Source organism: Tachyglossus aculeatus, chromosome 17 (assembly GCF_015852505.1).
Source record: "Tachyglossus aculeatus isolate mTacAcu1 chromosome 17, mTacAcu1.pri, whole genome shotgun sequence".
NCBI lineage: Eukaryota > Metazoa > Chordata > Mammalia > Monotremata > Tachyglossidae > Tachyglossus > Tachyglossus aculeatus.
Window position 1 is genome coordinate 42,380,543 of NC_052082.1, and position 15,201 is coordinate 42,395,743.

At 51.0% G+C, this 15,201-nt stretch overlaps 1 protein-coding gene across 13 annotated transcripts in view; it reads left to right on the forward strand.

The window, feature by feature from the left end:
- Nucleotides 1–8,225: 8,225 nt before the first annotated feature.
- SYNRG (synergin gamma) overlaps nucleotides 8,226–15,201 on the forward strand; it is a 78,408-nt gene continuing 71,432 nt past the window's right edge. For all 13 annotated transcript variants that reach the window (XM_038759602.1, XM_038759603.1, XM_038759605.1 and 10 more), the window contains exon 1: nucleotides 8,226–8,298. The gene's annotated coding sequence lies outside the window, so the exon portion shown is untranslated. The remainder of the gene's footprint in view (nucleotides 8,299–15,201) is intronic.

Consider the following 15,201-nt stretch of genomic DNA (forward strand, 5'->3'; position numbering starts at 1 on the left):
AACTTTATCTAAATTCTAAATGCCAAAATGCATCCACTCCTAAATTGTGCCCTAGTTCTGTTCTCAGCGTTGTTCACTTTTGCCAAAAAGCAAGAATTAAGGATTTACAAATGCTTATTTTGGTTTGTGAAGCGGCAGGGCTTGCTATCTTTCACAGGTCTGTGATTGCATCTGAAGGATTTGTGCTAGGTGTATTTAAAGACAGGCGCTTAGTACAGTGCTCTGCACACAGTAAACACTCAATAAATATGATTGATTGGTTGATTACCCAGTTGTAGAAGCCAGAAAGCATCTTTCACATGGCTAACCGACGCAAATTTGATTCAGGGAAAAGGACCGAGAAATCCAAGTTCAGTATTAAATGCTGCTTAAACACGTAGTGGCCATGCTGCTAATTTTCGAGATTTTCTTGGTTTTGAACCAGTTACAGGAAAATGAAAAATCAGGGAAGTTTTTGAAGTCTCCAAGAGGTCTACCCCAATTAAGCCTGCTTTTCCCTGATTCAATGTCCTTTTTCTGCATCCTTTCTACACGTGGATCTGTACCCTGTGGGCATTTACCCACGGGGTAAATGTGAGCCCACTGTTGGGTAGGAACCATCTCTATATGTTGCCAACTTGTACTTCCCAAGCGCTTAATACAGTGCTCTGCACACAGTAAGCGCTCAATAAATACGATTGATTGATTACCCCTCCCTCAGCCCCACAGCACTTCGGTATACGTCTGTAAATCATTTATTTAAATTCATATCTGTCTCCCCTTTCAGACTGTGAGTTCATTGTGAGCGGGGAACGTGTCTACCAACTTTGCTATATTGTTCCCTTCCAAGCGCTTAGTACTGGTCCTCGTAAGTGCTCAATAAATAGCATTGATCAATTGATCTGTGCGTGTGAACAAGGTTCAGCTACCACGGGAGAGGAAAATCTACACAGCTTCATATTCCCCCAACTCACTTCTACGTCCAGGCCTTTAAGTGATCTACTAATAATAATGATGGCATTTATTAAGCGCTTACTATGTGCAAAGCACCGTTCTAAGCGCTGGGGAGGTTACAAGGTGATCAGGTTGTCCCACGGGGGGCTCACAGCCTTAATCCCCATTTTACGGATGAGGGAACTGAGGCACAGAGAAGTTGAAGCCATAGGTCAAGGTTGCTCAACGTGGTTTTCAGGTTGCCGTTTTGTCCACTGACGTCTGGTGCCTCCTGATAATAATAATAATAGCGGTACTGAGCACTTACTACGTGTCAGGCTCTGTACTAAGCGCTGGGGTGGATACAAGCAAATCAGGTTGGACACAGACCCTGTCCCACGTGGGGCTCCCAGTCTCAATCCCCATTTTACAGAGGAGGGAACTGAGGCATGGAGAAGTGAAGCGGCTTGCCCAAGGCCACACAGCAGACAAGTGGCGGAACCGGGATTAGAACCCAGGACTTGGTAACTCCCGGGCCCCTGCTCGATCCGCCACGCTGCTTCCCATCAACACAAAGTCCCGTACCAGGAGCGTGGAAACATTCAAAAGCGCTCAAGTAAGCGCTCAATAAATACGATTGATGATTCAAAAGATGACAAGCGAGGCCCACATTTCCAAGTATTCAATAGGTAGAAGTAAGAGGGTTGATAAATGATAAAAATGAAAGTAAGAAGAAAGCACTGTTGGGTCACATAATAATAATAATGGCATTTATTAAGCGCTCACTATGTGCAAAGCACTGTTCTAAGCTCTGGGGAGGTTACAAGGTGATGAGGTTGTCCCATGGGGCGGCTCACCGTCTTCAACCCCATTTTGCAGATGAGGTAACTGAGGCACAGAGAAGTTGCCAACTTGTACTTCCCAAGCGCTTAGTACAGTGCTCTGCACACAGTAAGCGCTCAATAAATACGATTGATTGATTAAGTGACTTGCCCAAAGTCACACAGCTGACAATTGGCAGAACCAGGATTTGAACCCACGACCTCTGACTCCAAAGCCCGTGCTCTTTCCACTGAGCCACGCTGCTTCTACATAAGTGATGATTTATTTTTTGGAGGGGGCGGGTGATATATTAATAATAATGATGGCATTTATTAAGCACTTACTATGTGCAAAGCGCTGTTCTAAGCGCTGGGGAGGCTAAGAGGTGATCAGGTTGTCCCACGTAGGGCTCATAGGGCTCACAGTCAACTTGTACTTTCCAAGCGCTTAGTACAGTGCTCTGCACACAGTAAGCGCTCAATAAATACGATTGATGATGATGATCCCCATTTTACAGACGAAGTAACAGGCCCAGCCAAGTGAAGTGACTTGCCCAAAGTCACCCGGCTGACGAGTGGCGGAGCCGGGATTTGAACCCACGACCACCGACTCCAAAGCCCGGGCTCTTCCCACTGAGCCTCGCTGCTTGGGAAGGTGGGGATTGAGCGGGAAATGTGTTGGGAGGTTGCAGAGGCCTTCTTTTTAGGAGGCTTTGAAGCAGGGGCAGGATGTGGTTGGGTAATAAAATAATGATAATAATAATGGTATTTGTTAAGCGCTTAGTATGTGCCACGTGCACTGTTCAATGCGCTGGTAGAGTTGTGTGTGTGTGTGTGTGTGGGGGGGTCCCTGCAGGGACAATGTCAGAGGGGAATTAAAGAGCGGGTGCGATTATATTGTTATAGTGTACTGAATTGCACCTCCCAAGCGCTTAGTAATCAATCAATCGCCTTTATTGAGCGCTTACTGTGTGCAGAGCACTGTACTAAGCGCTTGGGAAGTACAGGTTGGCAACATATCGAGACAGTCCCTACCCAACAGTGGGCTCACACTCTAGAAGGGGGAGACAGAGAACAAAACCAAACATACTAACAAAATAAAAGAAATAGAATAGATATGTACAAGTAAAATAAATAGAGTAATAAATATGTACAAATGTATATACATATATACAGGTGCTCTGCACACAGTAAAGCGCTCAATAAATACGATTGAATGAATGAGTGTGACTTTCTACACCTTCTAGACTGTGAGCCCGCTGTTGGGTAGGGACCGTCTCTGTATGTTGCCAACTTGTACTTCCTAAGCGCTTAGTACAGTGTTCTGCACACAGTAAGTGCTCAATAAATGTGATTGATTGTTTTATTACTCTATTTATTTTACTTGTATATATCTATTCTATTTATTTTATTTTGTTAATATGTTTGGTTTTGTTCTCTGTCTCCCCCTTCTAAACTGTGAGCCCACTGTTGGGTAGGGACTGTCTCTATATGTTGCCATCTTGTACTTCCCAAGCGCTTAGTCCAGTGCTCTGCACACAGTAAGCGCTCAATAAATATGATTGATTGATTTATTACTCTATTTATTTTACTTGTATATATCTATTCTATTTTATTTTGTTACTATGTTTGGTTTTGTTCTCTGTCTCCCCCTTCTAGACTGTGAGCCCACTGTTGGGTAGGGACTGTCTCTATATGTTGCCATCTAGGACTTCCCAAGCGCTTAGTACAGTGCTCTGCACATAGTAAGCGCTCAATAAATATGATTGATTGATTTATTACTCTATTTTACTCGTATATATCTATTCTATTTTATTTTGTTAGTATGTTTGGTTTTGTTCTGTGTCTCCCCCTTCTAGACTGTGAGCCCACTGTTGGGTAGGGACTCTCTCTATATGTTGCCATCTTGGACTTCCCAAGCGCTTAGTACAGTGCTCTGCACACAGTAAGCGCTCAATAAATATGATTGATTGATTTATTACTCTATTTTACTTGTATATATCTATTCTATTTTATTTTGTTAGTATGTTTGGTTTTGTTCTGTGTGTCCCCCTTCTAGACTGTGAGCCCACTGTTGGGTAGGGACTGTCTCTATATGTTGCCATCTTGGACTTCCCAAGCGCTTAGTACAGTGCTCTGCACACCGTAAGCGCTCAATAAATACGATTGATTGATTGATTGATGAGTGAATATTCCCCCAAGCCAGCAGTGAGTGAGCCAGCCTTTACTTCGCTAGCTGGCTTCCTTTTACCCAGGCATTCTCTTTTTCCACTCCACCACTGTCGGTCAGTCAATTGTATTTATTGGGCACTTACCGTGTGCAGGGCTCTGTACTGAGCACTCCGGAAAGTACACTATAACAACATAACAAGACTCGTTCCTTGCCCCCAACGAGCTTACGGTCTCCCACCCTTCCAAGCGGTCTTAATCGAGCCTGGTCCTCAACTCTTCAGTGGATAAAGCATGGGCATAGGAGTCAGAAGGTTGTGGGTTTGAATCCCGCCTCCGTTTGCTGCGTGACCCCGGGCAAGTCATTTCACTTCTCTGGGCTTCATCTGTAAAATGGGGATTGAGCCCCTTGTGGGATAGGGACGGTGGCCAACTCGGTTTGATTGTATAATGATTACGGCACTTGTTGAGCACGGGCTTGGGAGTCCGAGGTCGTGGGTTCTAATCCTGTTTCCTCCATTTGTCAACTGTGATTTTCACTGCCCTGGGCCTCAGTTCCCTCATCTGGAAAATGGGGATTAAGACTGTGAGCCCCACGTGGGACAAACCGTTCACCTTGTATCCCCCCAGTGCTTAGAACAGTGCTTACTATGTGACCGTCTCTATATGTTGCCAACCTGTACTTCCCAAGCGCTTAGTACATGCTCTACACACAGTAAGCGCTCAATAAATACGATTGAATGAATGAATGAATGAACAAATACCATCATTATTATTATTAATATGTCCCAATAACCGTTCTAAACGCTGGGATAGATTCAATTTAGGGTGGACGCAGCTCCTGTCCCACATAGGGCTCACGCTCTTAATCCCTATTTTACAGATGAGGGAACTGAGGCCCAGAGAAGTGAAGTGACTTGCCCGAGGTCACACAGCAGACAAGTGGCAGAGCTGGGATTAGGTTTACCCTAATCGCACTGCTTACCACCCCAGTGCTCAGTACAGTCCCTGGCATACGGTAAGTGCTTAACAAATACCATTCACTCATTCATTCATTCAATTGAATTTATTGAGTGCTTACTGCATGCAGAGCACTGTACTAAGCGCTTGGGGGAGGCAGACAACAAAACAAAACAAGTAGACAGGCATCAATAGCGTCAACAGAAATAAATAGAATAAATACCAGGATTATTATTAATCCTTCATCTGGAAAATGAGGATTAAGACTGTGCGCCCCACTTGGGACAGCCTAATGACCTTGTATCTCCCCCAGCGCTTAGAACAGAGCATGGCACATAGTAAGTACTTAACCAATACTATTATTATTATTATTATTATTATTATTATTATAACCTTGTATCTCCCCCAGCACCTACAGCACAGCTTGGCACAGAGTAAGTACTTAACACTATTATTATTATTATTATTATTATTATCTTGTATCTCCCCCAGCGCCTACAGCAGAGCTTGGCACAGAGTAAGTACTTAACAAACACTATTATTATTATTATTATTATTATTATTACCTTGTATCTCCCCCAGTGCTTACAACAGAGTTTGGCACAGAGTAAGTACTTAACAAATACTATTATTATTATTATTATTATTATTATTACCTCGTATCTCCCCCAGTGCTTACAACAGAGTTTGGCACAGAGTAAGTACTTAACAAATACTATTATTATTATTATTATAACGTTGTATCTCCCCCAGCGCTTACAACAGAGCTTGGCACAAAGTACTTAACAAAGACCATCATTATTATGATGATTATGATGATTATAATAACCGTGTATCTCTTTGTACCTCTTCTAGACTGTGAGCCTGCCGTTGGGTAGGACCGTCTCTCTATGTTGCCAACTTGTCCTTCCCCAGCGCTTAGTACAGTGGTCTGCACACAGTAAGTGCTCAATCAATACGTCGAATGAATGAATGAATGAATGAATCTCCCCCAGCGCTTCCAACAGAGCTGGGCACAGAGTAAGTGTTTAACAAATACCATCATTAATTACTATTATTAGGATGAATAATCAATCAATCAATTAATCGTATTTATTGAGCGCTTACTGTGTGCAGAGCACTGGACTAAGCGCTTGGGAAGTCCAAGTTGGCAACACAGAGAGACGGACCGTACCCAACAGTGGGCTCACAGTCTAAAAGGGGGAGACAGAGAACAAAACCAAACAGACTAATAATAATAATGTTGGTATTTGTTAAGCGCTTACTATGTGCAAAGCACTGTTCTAAGCGCTAGGGTAGATATAAGGTAATCAGGTTGTCCCACGAGGGGCTCACAGTCTTCATCCCCATTTTACAGATGAGGGAACTGAGGCCCAGAGAAGTGAACTGACTTGCCCAACGTCACACAGCTGACAAGTGGCGGAGCCGGAATTTGAACCCATGACCTCTGACTCCAAAGCCCGGGCTCTTTCCACTGAGCCACGCTGCTTCCCTAACACCTACTCTATTTTATCTTTAACAAAATAAAATAAATAGAATAGACATGTACAAGTAAGATAAATAGATAAATAGAGTAATAGAATGACGCTCCCGCCTCTAACAAAGTGCCATGAGGTAGGGTGGGGCCCTATGTGGGCCCCGCCCACCTTCTCCAAGCCCCGCCCTTCATTTGCATGCCACGCCCCCTCTCAATCCCCACCACTCTCTCCTCTAATAATAATAATAATACTAATAATGATGGCATTTGTTAAGCGCTTACTATGTGCGAAGCACCGTTCTAAGCGCTGGGGGGGACACCAGGTGATTGAGTTGTCCCACGTGGGGCTCACAGTCGTAATCCCCATTTTACAGATGAGGGAACTGAGGCTCAGAGAAGTTAAGTGACTTGCCCAGGGTCACACAACAGACATGTGGTGGAGGTAGGATTCGAACCCATGACCTCTGACTCCAAAGCCCGGGCTCTCTCCACGGAGTCATGCTGCTTATCTAGGCCCCGCCCCTTCTAAGTCCCGCCCCTTATCTGCATCTCACGCCCCCCCATCCAATTCCCGCCCATCTCTCCTCACCAGGCCCCGCCCCTCGCCTCCTCTCACCTCCAGGCCCCGCCCCTTTCTAAGCCCCGCCCCTCATCTGCATGCCGCTCCCCTTATCCAATCCCCACCACCTCCTCGCCAGGCCCCGCCCCCTCCTCTAGGCCACGCCCCCATTTCTCCGAGTCCCGCCCTCGCCTCCAAGCCACCCCTTTAAAACCCCGCCCCCTCAACTGCAGGCCACGCCCCCTTTCCCAGCCACGCCCCTTCTCCAATCCCCGCCCTCTCATTCATTCAGTCGTATTTATTGAGCGCTTACTGTGTGCGGAGCACTGTACTAAGCGCTTGGGAAGTCCAAGTTGGCAACATATAGAGACGGTCCCTACCCAACAGCGGGCTCACAGTCTAGAAGGGGGAGACGGACGTCAGAACAAAACATATTAACAAAGTAAATAGAATAAATATGTACAAATAAAGTAGAGTAATAAATACGTACAAACAAGCGCTCAATAAATACGACTGATTGATTGATATACATATATACAGGTGGGGTGGGGAGGGGAAGGAGGTAAGGCGGGAGGGTGGGGAGAGGAAGGAAGGGGCTCATTCGTTTATTCATTCATTCAATCGTACTTATTGAGCGCTTACTGTGTGCAGAGCACTGTACTAAGCGCTTGGGAAGTCCAAGCTGGCAACATCTAGAGACGGTCCCTACCCAACAGCGGGCTCACGGTCTAGAAGGGGGAGTCGGACGGCAGAACAAACCATATGAACAAAATAAAATCAGTAGAATGGTAAATATGTACGAGTAAAATAACTAGAGAGTAATCAACCCGTACACACATCTACGCAGGTGGTGTGGGGAGGGGAAGGAGGGGGCTCAGTCTGGGAAGGCCTCCGGGAGGAGGCCGTCCTCGCCGAGCCCCGCCCCTCTCCCCTCGAGGCCCCGCCCCTCGCCTCCGAGCCCCGCCCCTCTCCCCTCATTTGCATTCCCCGCCCCCTCCTTGTCTCCCGCAGGCCGAGGTCAGCGCGCGCGGCGGCCGGGGGTGGGAGGGAGCGGTCACGTGACGGGCGCCGGTGGTCACGTGCCGGGCGCCGGGGCTCCGCCCCCTCCCTCCGCCGGGCGTCGGCGTCACGTGACGGGCGCGCGCGCGCTCGGCCTCCAAAGCGGGGTGGGGGGAGGGGCCGCCCCGCCTCGCCTCGCCTCACGGGCCCCGCCGCCGCCGCCTCCCGGGCCCCGCCAAGATGGCGCTGCGGGCCGGGCCCGGAGCCGGAGCCGGAGCCGGCCCCGCCCCGACCCCGCCGACCCCGGCCCCGACGCCACCGGCACCGGCACCGGGACCGGGACCGGGACCAGCAGCAGCAGCAGCAGCAGCAGCGGCGGGAGCCGCCGGCGGGGGCGGCAGGTGCGTGGGCCGGGGAGACAGCGCGGGCCGGCCCGACCCTCCCCGGGCCTAACTGGCCCTAACCGGTCCGTCCGTCCGCCCGCCCGTCCCTCCCTCCCTCCCCTCAGGGAGCCCCCGACGGGTTCCCACCGGGCCTGCCCAGTCCTGCCCGCTCCACACTGGTCCTCACTGGCCTTGGCCGGCCCTCACTGGTCCCCACTCGTCCTGACTGGCCCTGACTGGCCGTGGCCGGCCCTGACTGGTCCCCACTGGTCCTGCCCGGTCCCCACTGGTCCTGACTGGCCTTGGCCGGCCCTGACTGGTTCCGACTGGTCCCCACTGGGCCTGCCCGGTCCCCACTGGTCCCCACTGGGCCTGCCCGGTCCCGACTGGTCTTGACTGGTCTTGCCCGGTCTTGGCTGGTTCCGCCTGGTCCCCACTGGTCCTGCCCGGTCCCGACTGGTCCCCACTGATCCTGCCCCATCCCGACTGGTCCCGACTGGTCCCCACTGGTCCTGCCCGGTCCCGACTGGTCCCCACGGGTCTTGCTTGGTCCTCCCACTGGTCCTGTCCGGTCCCGGCTGGTCCTATCTGGTCCTGCCCTGTCCTGACTGGTTCCGCCTGGGCCTGACTGGTCCCCATTGGTTCTGCTCAGTCCTGACTGGTCCTGCCCGGTCCCCACTGTTCCTGCCCGGTCCCGACTGGTCCTGACTGGTCTTGCCCGGTCCTGACTGGTCCTGCCCGGTCCTGACTGGCCTTGCCTGTTCCCCACTGGTCCTGCCCGACTGGGCCTGACTGGTCTTGCCCGGTCCTGACTGATCCCCACTAGTCCTGCCCGGTCCCGACTGGTCCTGACTGGTCTTGCCCGGTCCTGACTGGTTTCACCTGGCCCTGACTGGTCGTGCCCAGTCCCGACTGGTCCTGACTGGCCTTGACTGGTCTTGCCCAGTCCTGGCTGGTTCCGCCTGGTCCTCACTGGTCCTGCTCGGTCCCGACTGGTCCTGACTGGTCTTGCCCGGTCCTGACTGGTTCCGCCTGGTCCCAACTGGGCTTGCCCGGTCCTGACTGGTTCCGCCTGGCCCTGACTGGTCCCCACTGGCCCCACTGGTCCTGCTCAGTCCTGACTGGTCCTGACTGGTCATACCCGGTCCCGACTAGGCCTGACTGGTCTTGCCCGGTCCTGACTGGATTCACCTGGTCCTGACTGGTCCCCACTGGGCCTGCCCGGTCCCGACTGGTCCTGACTGGTCTTGCCCGGTCCTGACTGGTTCCGCCTGGTCCCGACTGGTCCTAACTGGGCTTGCCCGGTCCTGACTGGTTCCGCCTGGCCCTGACTGGTCCCCACTGGCCCCACTGGCCCTGCTCAGTCCTGACTGGTCCCGACTGGTCATGCCCGGTCCCGACTAGGCCTGACTGGTCTTGCCCGGTCCTGACTGGATTCACCTGGTCCTGACTGGTCCCCACTGGGCCTGCCCGGTCCTGACTGGTCCTGACTGGTCCTGCCCGGTCCTGACTGGTTCCGCCTGGTCCCGACTGGTCCTAACTGGGCTTGCCCGGTCCTGACTGGTTCCGCCTGGCCCTGACTGGTCCCCACTGGCCCCACTGGTCCTGCTCAGTCCTGACTGGTCCTGACTGGTCATGCCTGGTCCCGACTGGTCCTGACTGGTCTTGCCCGGTCCTGACGGGTTTCACCCGGTCCCGACTGGTCCGCACTGGGCCTGCCCGGTCCCTACTGGGCCTGACTGGTCTTGCCCGGTCCTGACTGGTTCCGCCTGGTCCCGACTGGTCCCATCCGGGCCTGACGGGTGCCCTCCCCTGTTCCCCTCCCCTGCCCTCCGAGAGCCCCCGACCGATCCTGGCTGCTCCCTTCCTCCCGTTCCCATCCCAGCCCCTTCCCATTGCAGAGAGCTCCGGTCTGGGAGTCACAGGTTGTGGGTTCTAATCCCGACCCCGCCACTTGGCAGCTGGCTGACTTTGGGCAACTCACTTCACTTCTCTGGGCCTCACTCAGTTCCCTCCCCCATCAAATGGGGATGAAGACCGGGAACCCCCCGTGGGACAAGCTGATCGCCTTGTATCCTCCCCAGCGCTTAGAACGGCGCTTGGCACCTAGTAAGCGCTTAATAAGTGCTATTATTATCATTATTATTCCCCTGGGGGCCTGTGGCGGCCCCCTCTCCTAGCCCCTTCCCAGCTAAACCGTGAGCCAAGGCCCACCTCCTCCCAGAAGCCTTCCTGGATTGAGCCCTCCTCTCCTCCCACTCCCTACTGCGCCATCCCCACACTTATTTATCCATCCAGACAGCTATCATTGATTTCTATTTGTGTCCGTCTCCCATCCTCCATGACTATGAGTTCATGGTGGGCAGGGAATGTGTTTGGTGTTACGTTGCGTCCTCCCAGGCGCTTAGCACAGTGCTCTGCACACAAAAAGCGTTCAATAAATAGGATTGAATGAGTGAGGAGTCACGTCCTCGGGGGTCCCGCTCTTGTCCAGGCCCCCCTCTTCTCCCTCAATCCTTGGCACTTAGTAAGTGCCCAACTAATAATAATAATGGTATTTGTTAAGCACCTGCTGTGTGTTGAGCACTGTTCTAAGCGCTGGGGTAGATACAAGGTAATCGGGTTATCCCGCGTGAGGCTCACAGTCTTAATCCCCCATTTTACAGATGAGGGAGCTGAGGCACAGAGAGGTCAAGTGACTTGCCCAAAGTCACGCAGCTGGGAAGTGGTGGAGCCAAGATTAGAACTCGCGACCTCTGACTCCCGAACCCATGCTCTTTCCACTAAGCCATGCTGCGTCTCATAGTATGTTTCTCATTTGATGAGCGCCTACTCAGTCACTGGTATTTAATGAGTGCCTACTCAGTCACTGGTATTTAATGAGCGCCTACTCAGTCACTGGTATTTAATGAGCGCCTACTCTTAATCAGTGGTATTTAGGGCTTACTCTCAGTCAGTCATACTTATTGAGCACTCACTATCAACCGGTCATACTTATTGAGTGCTTACTATCAGTTAATCAGTGGTACTTCCTATCAAACAGCGTGCTACTATGAAGCAGCGTGGCTCAGTGGAAAGAGCCCAGGCTTTGGAGTCCGAGGTCATGGGTTCAAATCCTGACTCACCACTTGTCAGTTTTGTGACTTTGGGCAGGTCACTTAGCTTCTCTGGGCCTCAGTTCCCTCATCTGTAAAATGGGGATTAAGATTGTGAGCCCCCCATGGGACAACCTGATCACTTTGTAACCTCCCCAGTGCTTAGAACAGTGCTTTGCACATAGCGCTTAATAAATGCTATTATTATTATTATTATTATTATCAAACAGTGCTACTTATTGAGCACTTACTATCCATCAATAGTCCTTATTGAGTACTTGCTATCAATCAGTCAGTGGTACTTGTTGAGTGTCAGGGAGGTGCCACGTGCTGTAGTGGCTCGAGCACGGGCCTCGGAGTCGGAAGGTCATGGGTTCTAATCCCGGCTCTGCCACTTGTCTGCTCCGTGGCCTCGGGCAAGCTACTTCATTTCTCTACGCTTCAGTGACCTCATCTGCAAAATGGGCATGAAGACCGTGAGCCCCACGTGGGACAGGGACTGCGTCCAGCTCGATTTGCTTGTATCCACCTCAGCGCTTAGTAGAGTGCCTGGCACCTAGCACTTAAATACCGTGATTATTATCATTGTTGTTATTTTTATTATTATTATTATTGCTGTTGTCAATCAGTGGAACTTATTGAGCACTTATCAATCAGTAGTATTTATTGAGCACTTATCAATCAGCAGTATTTTATTGAGTACATCAGTGGTATGCATTGAGTGCATACTATCCATCAGTGGCATTTATTGAGCACTTACTATTCATCAGTGGTATTTATTGAGCACTTATCAATCAGCAGTATTTTATTGAGTACATCAGTGGTATTCATTGAGTGCATACTATCCATCAGTGGCATTTATTGAGCACTTACTATTCACCAGTGGTATTTATTGAGCACTTATCAATCAGCAGTATTTTATTGAGTACATCAGTGGTATTCATTGAGTGCATACTATCCATCAGTGGCATTTATTGAGCACTTACTATTCATCAGTGGTATTTATTGAGCTCTTACTATCCAGTGGTATTGAGCACTTAGGATCAGTCAGTGTCATGTATTGAGTGCTTACTATCAACCAGTGGTATTTACTAAGCACTTACTATTAATCAGCGGCATTTATTGAGTGCTTACAATGTGCAGAGCACTGACTTAAGCACTTGGGAGTACAGTCCAACGTAATCAGACGCATTCTCTGCCCACAAGATTACAGTCCATTGGACAGGTTGACAGCGCTTAATGCAGTTCTCTGCGCAGAGTAAGCGCTCAGTAAATATCACTGATCGAGGGGAACCTGTCTCGGTGTGCAGAGAAGTTGGCTCGGACGGGACGCTTGTCAGAAACCTGCGGATGAGGTTGTGAGCTAGGCTTCAGGAGTAACTGGCTTGGAGGTAACAAGGACCTCTTCGCTCTTTTGGTTACTGTCTTTGTTCACTAGAGTCGCGGTCGAGAGAATGGGCCGAAGACGGAGAAATGAACTTGGCATCTTTCTCTGTAGCCAGGGGGAATTGCTGATGGTGCACGGGGCTTTTCCACCACCTCTATCCCTCGCAAGTTGGGAAAACCGAGAAAGAGTGAGCGGCAGTCAAGGATTTTCCACAGGTTTTGCAGAGACGATAATAGACGGGAAAACTTCCCGGTTGGTTGCTTAGCAGCCGAGTGGAAGTGTAGCTTGGCGTACTTCAGCTCAAGCTGTTCGTGGAAGAGCTGTGTGAACATGGAAAATTGGCTGCCTACTTACATCAAATATGTAAGGAAACATTGAAGTACTATTTCTATAAGAGCCACCAGCTCTGAAAATCTTAATCTTATTAAGCAGGAAAGCTTCTCAGCTCTGTGCTAGAAATTTAGTGCTAACCTTCTCACTGTGTCTCGATCTCGCCGCCAACCCCTAGCCCACGTCCTGCCTCTGGCCTGGAACGCCCTCCCTCCTCAAATCCGACAGTTACTCTCCCCTACCTTCAAAGCCTTATTAAAAGCATATCTCTTCCAAGAGGCCATCCCAGACTAAGCCCCCCCCCTTTCCTCATCTCCCACTCCCTTCTGCGTCGCCGTGACTTGCTCCCTCTGCTCTCCCCGCCCCCCCCCAGCCCCACAGCACTTATGTCCGTATTTGTAACTCTTTGTATTGATGTCTGTCTCCCCCCGCGTCTAGACTACAAAGTCGTTGTGGGCAGCAAATGTACCGTTGATTGTTCTGCTTTCCTAAGCGCTTAGTAGAGTGCCCTGCACACAGTAAGCGCTCAATAAATTGAATGAATGAATCTCCCACTCCCCCAGCTGCCGGGAGCTACTGATTGTCCATCTCCTCGAGGAATCGGCTTTGGTCACTGCTGCAACCGTGGACTTCCTTTCTCTTATTCCGTAGCCCCCGATTTTCCCCTCCCTCTCCCGCCATCCCCATCCCCTCAGGCCGACTCTTCCCAGTTCACCTCCATCCGGCCCTTGAACAGCCCCTACTTTTCTCTCCCCCTCCCCCCCCCCCATCCTGGTCATCCTGGTTCAGTGCTGCCCCTCACCCCCCTTCCACCCTACCTTGCTCCCATTCAACCCCTTCTTCCTCACGTCGTCTCCACCCCACACCCCCTCCCCGTAGCCTCGGACAAGCGCGGCCCATGGGACCCACAGTCCATCACAGGGAAGCTTCCCTTCATCCTTGACCTGCTCCTATCTCCTTGCCATCTCAGAAACCTGACTCTCCCCAGACACGGTTTCCCCTGCCGCCCTCTCTAGAGGGAGGGCCTCGTCTTCTCACTGGGAAGGGGGGAGGAATCGGCTTTCTTCTTTTCTCCCCAGTGCTGCTTAAGCACCGTCCCACCCCTCTCTTTCCCTTGGAGGCCCATATCCTTCTCCCACACCATTACTAGTGACAGTCATCTACTGCCACCCCCAGCCCCCACCTCCACATTTCTGAACCATTTAGATCCCTTTCTCACATTCCTGCTCTCCTTCTCCATCCCTACACTGATCCTTGGGGACTTGATTATCTGTGTGGATATCCCTGATGATCCTTCCGCTGTCCTCCTCCTCCCACTCCTCTCTGTCACTGACCTCCTGCTCCATCCCACATCATGCACTCTCCAGTATGGGCACACCATTGATTTTATAATCTCTTTCCAGTCTCTACCCTCACCAATTCTGAGATTCCTCTCTCAGACCGCAACTTCCTCATAGGCTGCCTTTCCCATACACTCACCCTCCCTTATCTGTCCCTTATCCCCACCAAAGCCCCCATTCTTTTGACACCCCCCCCCCCCCCCCCAAATACTCTACAGCCTTCTAACCCCATCTGGTCTCCAAACCCAAACAACCTTCCCCTGACGCACAAGTTGACCCACGCATCACCACCCTCTCCACTGAAATGAACTCCCTCGCTCCCCTGTCCCCCTGACAATCTCTCACTGCCACCCCGCAACCCTGGATCCCCTCCACCTTCCGCCTCCCCCGCTCCTGGGCTCGAGCTGCGGAGCGCTCTTGGAGGAAATCCAGACACGTCTCTGACCTCGTCCACCTTAAATTCATTCCTATCTGCTTCGGCTCGGCCCTCTCCACTGCCAGAAGACGATACTTCTCCTTCTTAATCCATTCCCACTGCCCCCACCAACTGTTTCAGACATTTAACTCCCTCCTCCAATCAATCAGTTGTGTTTATTGAGCACTCAGTGTGTGCAGAGCACTGTGCTAAAACCTCCTGTTCCCCTTCTCCCACCGTGTCTTTCCCCTAGTGACCTGACTACAAACTTCATCAGCAGAATTGAAACCCTCAGGGACGATATCCCTAAAATCTCCCCTGCTTCTCTCTAATCCACCCTTCCCTGGCAATTCG